Source organism: Stegodyphus dumicola, chromosome 10, assembly GCF_044657685.1.
Source record: "Stegodyphus dumicola isolate Sdum_Otavi_A_Nest chromosome 10, ASM4465768v1".
Classification (NCBI taxonomy): domain Eukaryota; kingdom Metazoa; phylum Arthropoda; class Arachnida; order Araneae; family Eresidae; genus Stegodyphus; species Stegodyphus dumicola.
Window position 1 is genome coordinate 93,491,625 of NC_140777.1, and position 12,718 is coordinate 93,504,342.

The 12,718-nt window shown below is 34.1% G+C and overlaps 1 protein-coding gene across 2 annotated transcripts in view; it reads left to right on the plus strand.

The window, feature by feature from the left end:
- LOC118194896 (protein O-linked-mannose beta-1,4-N-acetylglucosaminyltransferase 2-like) overlaps positions 1–12,718 on the plus strand; it is a 70,476-nt gene that overhangs the window by 31,319 nt on the left and 26,439 nt on the right. The window contains exon 1 of one of the 2 annotated variants that reach the window (XM_035366107.2): positions 9,016–9,034. The exons of the other annotated variant lie outside the window; for it this stretch is intronic. The gene's annotated coding sequence lies outside the window, so the exon portion shown is untranslated. Of the gene's footprint in view, positions 1–9,015; positions 9,035–12,718 lie in introns of those variants that run through there. 2 annotated transcript variants of the gene reach the window in all.

A 12,718-nucleotide genomic window follows, 5' to 3' on the forward strand; every position in this document is an offset into this window, starting at 1 on the left:
CAATATTTTCAAAGATTAAATTATTATTATTATTATTAATTTTTTTTTATTTATACAAATAAAATAATTTTTTAAAAATTTAAATTCATATTGTGGAACATTTCAATTTATTATTTTTACAAATTACCTTCTTGCTACGTAACGACGTAATTCCTTACATACCAATAATTAGACAATTTTCATTATTTCTAAAAATTTTAAACTTTACATTAATAAAAAAAGAAGAATATTTTTTATTGCATATGAACATCATTACACAGCTTTCATATCAGTTTCTAAAATTCCTAAATCACGTCATATTCTGTGTAGGCATGCTAGAATTCTACGCATTAAAAAACAAAAAAATCTAATTTCTCAGAATGAAAGAAAATAATGTAATAAAATAAATACTACAAACTTGGAACACTAAGCAATGCTTCACATACGCACATATTATCAATGAACTCATATTATCAAGTGCAATTACGATACCAAACACTACGTATTAAAATATGAGGTAAACGTTACTTCAAGAGTTAAAGTTAACAATTTTGCTACTGTTGAGTAGATCGTCGGGCTATCGGTATGTGTCGTAAGTCGGAAAGCGTTGTAAACATATCAAAGCCAAAAAATTAAAAATACAATTTAAATGAAAAATGACGTCTTAAATATAATTCACAATTAAAACAACAATACAAATTTAAAATACACTAACAATATGTTAAACATTGCACATAAATAAAGTTACATTACTGCTCGGCATCACACAACCTCGTTTTCTCTTCTACACAACGACCAGTATTCGCTCGAAAAACATCAAAGAGTTCCACAAAGTCGGTGTCCATGTGCTCATCCATCTATTTTCACTTAAAGAAAAATCAGAGAATTGCTCAAACTCGGCATTGCGCACCACATTGACTTTGACCATGTGCACATCGATCAATTTTCACTTAAAAAAACATCCCAGAGTTGCACAAACTCGGCATCGCGCACAACCTCGGCATTGCCCACCACATTTGCTTGCCCATGTGCACATCGATCTATTTTCACTTAAAAAATCCGAGAATTGCACGAACTCGGCATTGCGCACCACATTGGCTTTGCCCATGTACACATCGATCTATTTTCACTTAAAAAATCCGAGAATTGCACAAACTCGGCATTGCCCATGTGCACATCGAACTATTTTCACTTAAAAAAAATCCCAGAATTGCACAAATTCGGCATTGCGCACCACATTGGCTTGCCCATGTGCACATCGATCTATTTTCACTTCAAAAAACATCCCAGAATTGCACAAATTCGGCATCGCGCACAACCTCGGCATTGCGCACCACATTGGCTTTGCCCATGTGCACATCGATCTATTTTCACTTAATAAAATCCCAGAATTGCACAAACTCGGCATTGCGCACCACACTGGCTTTGCCCATGTACACATCGATCTATTTTCACTTAAAAAATCCCAGAATTGCACAAACTCGGCATTGCGCACCACATTGGCTTTGCCCATGTGCACATCGATCTATTTTCACTTAAAAAAAATCTCAGAATTGCACAAAGTCGGCATCGCGCACAGCATTGGCTTTACCCATATGCACATCGATCAATTTTCACTTAAAAAAAATTTCAGAGTTGCACAAACTCGGCATTGCACACCACTCAAAATCGTCTATACGTGTCAAAACCGACTCTCTACTAGTTTCATATTTGTTCCACAAATTGGGCATTTATACGATATTGCAATCAAACTTTTCTCCATACACCACTCAATAACGCTCTTTTTGCCTCTTCGCTCCAACTGATTAAAAAAATCCAGATTCAGATACTCATCCATTCTGCAGTAAGCACCGATTTTGACACACTCATCAATAATCAAAACATTCTTTAAGCAAAAGAATTCTTTTCTGTATTTTCAGAAGTTACGGTTATAATTTTTAATTCATGCATTCCATATTTTCAATCGTTTGATAATGATCGTTTCCAATCGTTTGGTAATGATCGTTTTCAATCGTTTGGTATCTTATACATTTGTCAGAGATAATTCGTTGCGTTAAATGCTAACACTACCACACACCACACAAAAGTAGATTTATAATTAAAAAAATCTCGCGCAGAACATTATAAACCTACCATTTCAACTCAGTTAAAACTTCGCTTAAGTTTTCTTTAAATACGAAGCTATAGCGTACTTATAACTTGTTTTTAAGGAGAGTCGTAACCAATATTACGTCATAAAAAGGCGTGTCCAAGCATAAGAGAAGTAAACACAGCATCGACTGATGCAGCTTATTCTGCGATTTATTTGGTTAGGATATCCTGGTGAAATTAAGGCCCACCAGCGGCCGAGCGGTAACGTCGCTGAACACTGTTAGTTCGGTCCGAGGTTCGAATCCCGCGAACGGGCTGGCTGCATGGGTATTTTCGTGATTTTCCCCATGTGTAACGTGTATACGAGCCAGTTCTCTTAGAAGTCCTCCACGAAGGCATCCCTCCCCCTTAGGCAGATAGCCCTAGTGAGCTTTGACATAATTAAATACACACACCTGATGAAATTAACAGTTGGATAAATAAAAAAGATCTTTTCTTGCTTAATAAATGAATGAATATAGATTGTGTAGAAGTAAAAAAATGCCTGTAAAATTAAATAATGATGATGTAATAAAAGAAAGATTGAACAATGATGATAAACATAAGAAATTGAATAAAATACTCGGGATACAAAAGGATCAGGATTTAAAAACTCAGTTTCATTCCTAATAAATGGAAAATTATCATGACTTAACATATAACTTTTATCATTACGATGATAATGTAGACAGTAAAGAATTGATGATATTACAAAAAGCTAATGTGGATTATAATAAAGTTAGTAAATATGAATTATTTATCCAAAATTCAGAAGCAAAAATATTACTTTCATATTCAAATAAAATGGAAAATTCTAGAGAAAAACGGAATTTCTATAGATAAAGATAATGTTACAGCAAATTGCGGATTAGTGTTATTTAATGATTAAAAAACTATCAATAAATAATAAAATCATTGAACATATTCGTGATTATTTTCCTATTGTACAACAAGTTATAAGACTTTGTGAATATACACCTGATTATACAACGCAATGTTTGTGTGTGTTTTTTTTTATGCAAGTGATAATGCTTTTGGTTTTCTACTCTTATTCATTAATTTTTTAAAATCCTAGTCTTTTAATTGCTTATTTCTCAAAATTTCACTTATTTAAATTTCTTTTTAATAATTCACCACATTTGGTATTACTTTTGGTTTTGACTTTTACCCTTGTCTACATGGATGACGAAACACGAATTGAATGATTGAAGAATTAGGTTTGGAGACAATTTCCCCTTGATAAGTCTGTCTCCTGCCTGCTCAACAATCATTCACTTATGCATTTTTATAAATACAGTATGAAGTCCGTAATCCGTCGGGACTTCGGCGATTCCGGATTATGGATCATCAATTTAAATCTTGTAAGATGGCATGTAGAAATTATACAATTAAAAATATGAAACCGTAATTTATGAAATGAAGAGCAATTATGATATATAGGGTATCAAAATTTACAAAAAAAAAAAAAAAAAAAAAAAAGCTTTATATTTATTTGTTTACTTTATTAAACATTTCTTTCAATGTTAGTTGTTTAAGTTGCTTCGTTTTTTTGTGCTAATACTTTCTCTTTAATTCTATAAACAGACATAATTTCTTGTTCAGTTACAAAGTTTCACCTATCGGAAGCGGTATTTTCTGGATCTAGAACCATACTACAGATTTTGTCTTAATTGATTCATGATTGGGGCATTGTCGTCGCAATGAAAAACTTCTGTTATACCATCTTCATTTATTACCGCTTCTCCACATTTCTTTACAAAATCCAATAACTGGAAAATTTGCGATGTCCGAAAACCTTCGAATTCGCGGTTATCATATTCATCGTCATCACAATGAAATATGACAGCTGGCCATAACTTATGCCAAGCATTTTTTAACGTATCTGGAGACACATTCTCGCGCATGCTTGTAAAGCATACCAAAAAAAAGTGTGTGGCTTTGAGGTCCGGATTATAGATCATTCCGGATAACGGACGTCCGGATTACAGACTTCGTACTGTATATGCTTTAGGATTAAATAATTTTTTAAATTTTATATTTATTCATATACTTGCAGTTGATTTACATATGCTCTCAGAATTTAAATGATATTGTAGATTAGTCCGCAACAATATTCATTTATTTGTTTGTATTAAATTACATTTAAATTTGTTTTTTATGAATAGAGAATGTTTGTTAAATTCAAATAACTAGCATAAAGAATATTATCTTGCTAAAAAACATGAAGAATTTTCTGATAAAGTCATAAATGAAATTAATAATGGAATACATAGTTTCCATTATAATAGGATAAAAATGGGCAATATATCTATAAAATAAAAGAATTAGAATAATTTTTTATATATTTTTCAGGGTGGGAAACATTTGAATTCCCTGGATTTCTTTCAGTTTTTTATATATTTTCAGGATTATTTTTAGGAAATCATCAGGAATTTATTATATATCCAAATTTTAATTCAATTAATTAAAATTTGAGTAAACCTCGTTCGCTTTTAAAATTAAACAATTTTAAGGGGAGTCTTGGATCCCCTTTCTAAATCTTATTTTTATGTAGTTTTTAATTTTATCATGATTTCTCTTCAAAATGAATTTAAAAAAAAAAATGATTGTCCTATACTTTAGAAAAAACGAAACTCCCCCCTTTGGAATGTCAACCAAATATATTTTAGGATCATATGGTTGATCCTAAAATATTTTTAGAAAATCATCAGAATATATAATAAATTATGACCCCTTGTTTCGGAAGATCATATTATTTAATCAAAGTTCATGTTCTTTACTTTATTTATTTACTTTTTTGTTAAAATGTGAGTGAAAAGCAACATCGTTTACTTTTAAAATACGAATGTCCTGGAAAGGGTAAAAAGACACTTCTCAAGTTTTTGTTAAAGTAGAAATGAAAGCCGCTAAAGTAAAGATGGAAGTCTTGAAGATGAAATGAAAGTGGTTCAAGAGGAAATGAAAAGAGAAATCACCTGCATAATAGAAAACAAATTTGAGCCTATGGAAGGCAGAATTGATGCTGTTGAAAATAAAGTTGAACACATTGAGGAAAGAGTTTCTTCAGTCAAAGAACAGATAGAAGGAAGAGTCTCTGCCATCCAACAACAAAATTGATGACAGGGTTTCTTCTATCAAAGAGGAAATCGAAGGAAGAGTTTGTTATGTTTAACAAAAATTTGATGATAGAGTTTCTTCAGTCGCCAAGGAAGTTCATACCTCAAAGAAATTCGTAGTGACGGCAGGGAGCAATTCTGATGGTTTTAAATGTTTAACCGTGCCTGCTCCTTCCTCAATTCGAGGCAGCCCGGCAAGCAACTCGTAGAGATCGCTACCCAGTCAGAGCTGTGCGAGTCCACGAGCCAGTGGATCAGTTGATAGCTCGGTTAGAAGATTTATCCAGACATTGAATGCTTTGATACAAAGTAGAAGTGAGAATAAAGTGGCTTTAAAGTGTTGGAAATGTGGTACAGTAGGTCACACACTGCGGCATTACAGAACACCCCAGGGCACAGAAAATAAAACAGATGATTTGAAAAGACCAGTCAGTGGACTTGAGACAGAATAGGAGTGAAAAGAAATCTATCCTAAAGTGCTGGAACTGCGGTGTTGAAGGCTGCATACTAAGCAACTGCGGAACACCCCAGAGCAGCGAAATTAAAATAGACGAGTTAAACAGGTAATTAAATGCCACTGGACGGAAAAGGAGTGACAAGAAACCAAACTGTGGAGCTAAAGGCCACGTACGAAGGAACTGCAGAACACCCCAGGGTACGGAAAATAAGACTAGTTTCCAGCAGCGATGGAGGAACAAGGAACGGATGTTGCCAGATAATGAAAAGCACCGTGTTAGAGCGCTCAAGATTTCTGAAGTGAGTGGTAACAGTAATGGACTATCCATCAATGGGTATATCGATGGAGTTCCTTGAAATATGATAATTGACACAGGAGCTAATGTTATCATCATTCGGAAAGATTTAGCTCAACAATTTCAAGATAAACTGATTTGGACGCCATCCTGTGTTAACCCCCAGACGACGTCTGGTGATGGGAAGTTAAACGTGAACATCATGTTTGGAAGTTCCGCTTACGATCATTTGCCATATGTGGCAGAGATTACAGATACATGCATACTCGGACTGGTCTTTTTCAGGAAATACAATTTATCTTTGGATTTCAAAAACAACAAACTGCTTTCAGCATCAGAGGACACAACTATCCATCATCACAAGGGATCCTCACCTGGAAATGCCGGTGTCTTGTCTAAAAGACCCTGCCCAGAAAGCTGCCGGTCAAAGAGAAACACCAGACTACCGGCTATTCTCCATTCCAGATGCTCTTCGGTCGAGACCTTTGTCTGCCTTGTGACCTCCTGTTTGGTCACTTTTCGGATGCGCCTTCATCGATTGAGGAATACATCCAAGATGTCCGGCCCCGGCTTGAAGTGATGCACCATTCTGCACGAGAGCGAGTCAATTTGGCGATGGAGAAGATGAAGACCCGATATGACACAAGAGCTACTGGACATCAACGAAGGAGACAAGGTGTGGTTATGGACTCCGACTCGATGGAGAGGACTCTGTCCTAAACTACAGTCACATTGGGATGGTGTGTATACATTCCTAAACAAGCTGAACGACATCGTGGTTTGGATCCTTAAGTCATCGAATTCTAAGCCTAAAGTCGTTCATTACGACAGGTTAGATCATTGCTTTGGTCATAGAACGTAGTGTATATGTTACCGTGAAAGACCGAAATTGTAGAATGTCGACTTTCTTCAACATTCACCAAATACGTCGGTGAAAGATCGAATATTTCTTTACATTCTTGTACATTCGGACCCTCACCGGTGTATGTCGACAATCACAGATATGCTCCGGCGTAGGTCGAAAAGAGAGGAGTATATGTACACGCTGCCATTCTAAAAGGAAGTGTTCCACAAATAAATGCAGTTGTAAAAGCAAGGGCCTCTTATGCAATTCAAAGTGTCATAATAGTTTAAGTTTTTGCAATAAATAAGATTTGAATCACGTAATTTAGTAAGTTTATAACTTCTATTATTTTCCTTTCTCATTTTGAATGTACTGTGTGTTTTAAGTTCTTATTCCGAGTCTCAAGTGCGTTTTTCGCGAATGAATTACGGAGAAGGAAACATAATATTCTTATATGTTCAACATTCACCATTAGTACATGGTGAATGTCGATATTCACCGGTGTAAGTCAGAAATAAGAGTATTTGGAAAATATTTCGGACATACACCAAGCGACTATGTGAATGTTGACATTCTCCAGATTTCGGTGTTTCACCGTAACATATATCATTGTAAATAGTATAAGACCATAGTCCTTTTTGTTTCTAAATTTGTGTTTGATTTGATTTGTTTTAAGTTAGTTATTGCATTTATTGTTGTATGTTGTTTGTCATTGTAATGTAATGTTTGTTATTGCATTGATGCCTTACTTGTAAGTTTGGCTTCCTGTCCAGGGTGCACTGCCCGGGACGTGCAGTCCTTGGGAAGGGAACAGTGTTGCGGTTTTTCTATTTATTTAGCTATTTTTAGTAGAATTTGCAATTAAAATTGTTTTATATTCCCGAACAATGCAGCACGAGATTTATTTGAAGAGAAGGCTACGCCGAAAAATTAAAAATACAGGAGCACGAGCATTTGATAAATAGATATCTGGTAACTGAACTCTTTTGCTTTACCAAAATATTCTTCAGCTTGATTTAAAAAGCTTATAAAAGTGGGATGAAAACATCTCAATTCAGTTGTTTACTTACTGCTGTTGTTGACTGTAGCGAATTTGCTGTGAAATCGGATTAGCTTTCTCTGTTTTGAATTAAGTTCTGTTGAACGTTTTAGTAGTTTAAAAGGTAACTATTATGAGATATTGTACGAATATCTCTAAGGAAATTTAAGTATTTTGTATTTATTCTTGGGATAAGAATAAATTTTATTTACTTTTCATCGAACTTGTGCATTCAATTTATTACGAACCCGTATGCACACACGCAACAATATTGTTTACTTAAAATCTATAATTAGAAAGAAAAAGTTCTAAATACCTATTTTATATCATCAGAATTGCTTTCAACATTTATTTTACTTATTCGAAATTAAGAACAAGTCATAACGAAGTGTTTTGAAAGTGGAACTGCAAAACTTGAAAAATCGATGGAAAAGAAGAAATCTATTAATTACTGAAGCTGATCCGATTTTTTGTTAATACAAATTCTGCATCTACCTATACCACTTCTACCAGTATATACAACACTACAGCTGAAGTTGAAGGACAGGGACAGTGAGAAACCGACTGTTTAAGTATTCAAAAGGAAAAAATAAGACCTACTGAAATAAGTACAGTAACTGATGAGGTTATGGACATTTCAAATATTTTTCCTGAAATTACAGATACAGGGTTATAGCGTTCATATATGGACAAGAGTCATTGCTTTAAAACTAGACTGTACTTACTGATAGATTTTAAACCGGTTACTTTAGTAGTGGGTTGAGAAACGTCCATCAGTTTGTTCCAGCAAACATAAAGATTTTGAAAAATCAGCACGTGATGATCCCTTAGTTCAGTTAACCAATTATTCAAATTTTTATTATCTTTTCTGAATTTCTTAACTTCTCCTCGGATTTCCTTGCCAGGATGCAAGTTTAAAGTCAAGTGAAGAGAGTATATAAACAGGTTATTCAGAGCGTGATTTCGCTAGCCATCGCACGTAAGTATTTTGTCCTTGCTGTTGTAACGCTGAGTTGCTGATATGCCTTGTAGCCATTTAATAAGTTTATTGCTGGGTAGGTTGTTGAATCAGCTTAGTTAGTCTTAAACTAAATTGTTAGTCTTTCAGTACTATTTATCTGTGAATTTATTGTCAAATTACTTTTACGTTCCACTGCAAGTTGTCAGTGTTTTTGTAAGCATGAAGTACGTGCATTTGTTTTAAGAGTTTGTTGAATAATAAAGGGTTACCCTTCTTCTGTGCTGGTATTATTCACGCCTGTGCGAGAAATTGTCAGGTTTCATAGTGAGATCATCTTAACTTTATGTTAGTAAAGAAGACAAGACCTTACAACTGGCGCCCGAACTAAAAGGTGGTGGATAAGGAGAGTATAGATCCCTGTTAGTATAGTGAATGACTGTGGGGGGGGGGAACAGCTGTAGCTGGTGGAACTAACAAGTGGAAATGTACTTACTGCAAATAATTTAAATATTTGTGGACTTCCATTTCCACCGATTCCATGTCTTTTGCGCATCGCCATGCGCTTTTCGATCTATTCGAATAAAACTTCATTTTGTGTAAATTGGAACATTGACGGCTACTTAGCAATATATTATGCTCTTGTACGAATAGCATCACCTTTATTGCTTGATAGATCCTGCAGACCCATGATTCAACTGTAAACTCGGAGGAAACTCCATTCTTAAAACTTTGCGATATCATGCACTTCAATAGCAATCAATTTGTGGTACAGTGCCAGTGCCAAAGATATCAGCTGTTTGCTATTAGTTCAGCAAATTTTGTCTCTTTCTCCATTAACACATCAGCACCAATATTCCTATATTATGGAATATTAGAATAGTATTAGTTCATCAAATGTCTCTTTCTTCATTAACACATCAGCACCAATATTTCTACATTATGGAATATTAGAACAGTAATATATCATATAATCTACATAATGTTTAGTATGTGCAGTTCTGAGATTGTACCCGATACCGAGTTTGTGCAATGCTCTCAGGTTTTTTAAGCGAAAAACGACTGTACATAGGGAGGAAAGCAATAATGTATATAATATAATGCATATAATATTTTATGCACGTAGTGCCACATTTTTGTAATTGCGTGATGTTTTCATGATCGAAAACAGATTGCTGTGTATGTAATAACATAATGTAGAAAAATAATCTTATTTCAATGTATAATTTTTGTATTTTTAGTTTGCATTATAATATTAATTGCAAATTTTATTTTTAAACATCGTTTTAGTATTTTTAATTGTTTTAATTTATTATGTCAATAATATTTCACCGAATTATGATAAATATAAATGGTTTGATGATCTTTTTTAAAAATCGCCTGCGCACCCCTTATAAGAACTGTAATCTTTTAATTAAGTGGAACTGAAAATTTAATGTGTTATTGAATTAATTAATCTAATCCTTTTCATTTATGCATTTGTATTTATTTCCTTATTTAAAAATAGCATTTGAGTACTTCCATCTATTAAATGACTAAATAAAATTTTAGCTGGCATACTATTTGAATACCAAAAACGGAATAGAGAAAGACTTACATAGAAAAATCAGGTAATGGTATAGTATGCAATCTATCACTTTTAGTTAGTTATTTTTTAGATGGCACCCCAAAAATTGGTGATGGACCAAAAGAACTTCGTCAGTCCTACTTATGGTACTAATGTTCAAACATCTGAATTTTGCCGGGGGTCGTTGAAGATAGTTTTTACATGACATATAAGGTCTTTTCAAAAGAAGATAACTTTTGCTATTCCTGCTTTTTTCTCATTACACAAACTTTCAATCACTCTCCCCTTCAAAGTACTTTCCTCTAGTGTCAATTACACTGTTACCATTCTTTCTTTCAATATTCAAATGTCTGATGAAAATCCACTTTTTTTTCATGATGTGCAGTACTTCTGTCGCGTTTACCTAAATTTCCTCTATGGGCTGTGTTGAGATATTTGTAATCGCATTTTTATTGGTTAAAAGGAAGTATAATAGCTTTCTGTCACGTCCGATGCATTCTGAAACTTAATCCTATTTTATTTGTTTATATTTCTTTATGTTATTTTTGATTGGTTGTTTTCTGTGTCTTGTTTGTCGTTCGTTAAACCACGATCTTCTGTAAAGTTATCTATATAACCTCTGTAAATCTTTTCAGTGTGTATATTTCTTTCTTTCTTTTTTTTCTTTTTTTTTTTTTTTTTTCTCTGTGATAAATATTTGTTTTTCGAACCACGGCGTTTTAAATGTTCAACAGGCTGAAAATGACATTTTTCCAGAGAGGCTTTTAAGATTAGGAAAGAGGACGAAGTCTGGAGAATAAGGTGGGTGTGGTACAACAGAAATACAAAGCTTTGTCAGATAATTGGTAACAAGGAGTGAGTCTGTTACTACGTACAGCTCAGGTCTGTTCCTACATACAGCATCTCTCAGTCTTTTTTAGATTTCCTTTTTTATTGTTTGACCAAGTGGTACGAATTGATAGGGAATTCTGAACATTTGAATACCCACCAGCGGCTGAGCAGTAAAATCACTGAACACTGGTAGTTCATGTAAAATCAGTCCGGGATTCGAATCTCGACAAACTGGCTGGCTGCATGGATGTTTTTGTAGGTTTCCTCATGTGTAACGTGGATATGAGTCACTTTCCATCAGAAAGTCCTCCATGAAGGCATCCGCCTTAGACAGATGACTCTCCGGTGCTTTGCCATAATTCAATAAACCAAACCTGAGCATTTGATAATTTGTTGGAATGGAAGTTCGTCCAGTCCTTGGACCTTCTGCAACTGTACTTCTGCCATCCTTAAAACATTGAAACCAAGCACAGTACAGCTTTTGGTTTGTTCAGTCATCGTTTGGTTCATTTGGAATGTTTCTGTGAAAGTTTTCCTCAGTTTTATATAAAGTTTGACAGTGACTTGTTCCTCCAATTCATTTTAATTTTTCTTATTCACTAATTTGATGAGCAGCTTATACACAACCTCAGTCAATAGGTAGTTGCTCTAGCTCTCTAACGCATAAATTAGAACCCAGTAAAAGGCGATGTGATACCAAGATACACTGCTAGGTGTGCACGGAGCATGCCGTCTACATCTGCTGGAGTGCAATTAAAAAAGTGCAACCTTTTCCTGAATAAACATCATATGGAATTCGACACAGAAGCTTAGTAGAGATCCGTAGATAAAAGAAATTACTCTTTCTCGGCCATGCTGCGAGACATTCATGTATTATGTAAGCAAATGACTCATACAAACATATGTGATCATGGACTCATTTTCATGAAAGTATTTGTAAATATTTTTATTTATTTTCATGCTTTAAAAGTATTGTTTTAGTGCTAGCAGCCAAGAAACAAATAATCGATTAAAAGCAGTAGACCGCATACTACATCATAACTAAATTATGTCCATTTACTGTAGACATTTGTAGAACTTTATACAAAAATTCAACCAGTGTTTAATCAATTGATATAAATATTTGTTTTACATTAATATATGGCACATACAGGCCTTAATTTCTAAAATCAGAAGTGCTGAAGTCATGTGGAAAGTTCTCATGAAGAAGGGGGGGGGAGTAAATAAAATAACTAATAATTGAAATAATTAAAAATGAGTAAAGTATAGAGCTATAAATAAAAATTTAATAAATTATTGAATTCATGATAAATAGTTAAATAAAATATCAAACCTTGCGTTGTTTGGAGCTGGACTTACAGTTCCATTCAAAAACTAAGAAATAGCTCAGCCGGCCTCCAACTGAATTTAAGCTCAGAATATACGGTATTAATGTACTATTTCAAAGGATGAGAGAAACAAAAATCATTCTTTTTCCAGCACACGAGTGGAAAACGATGAAA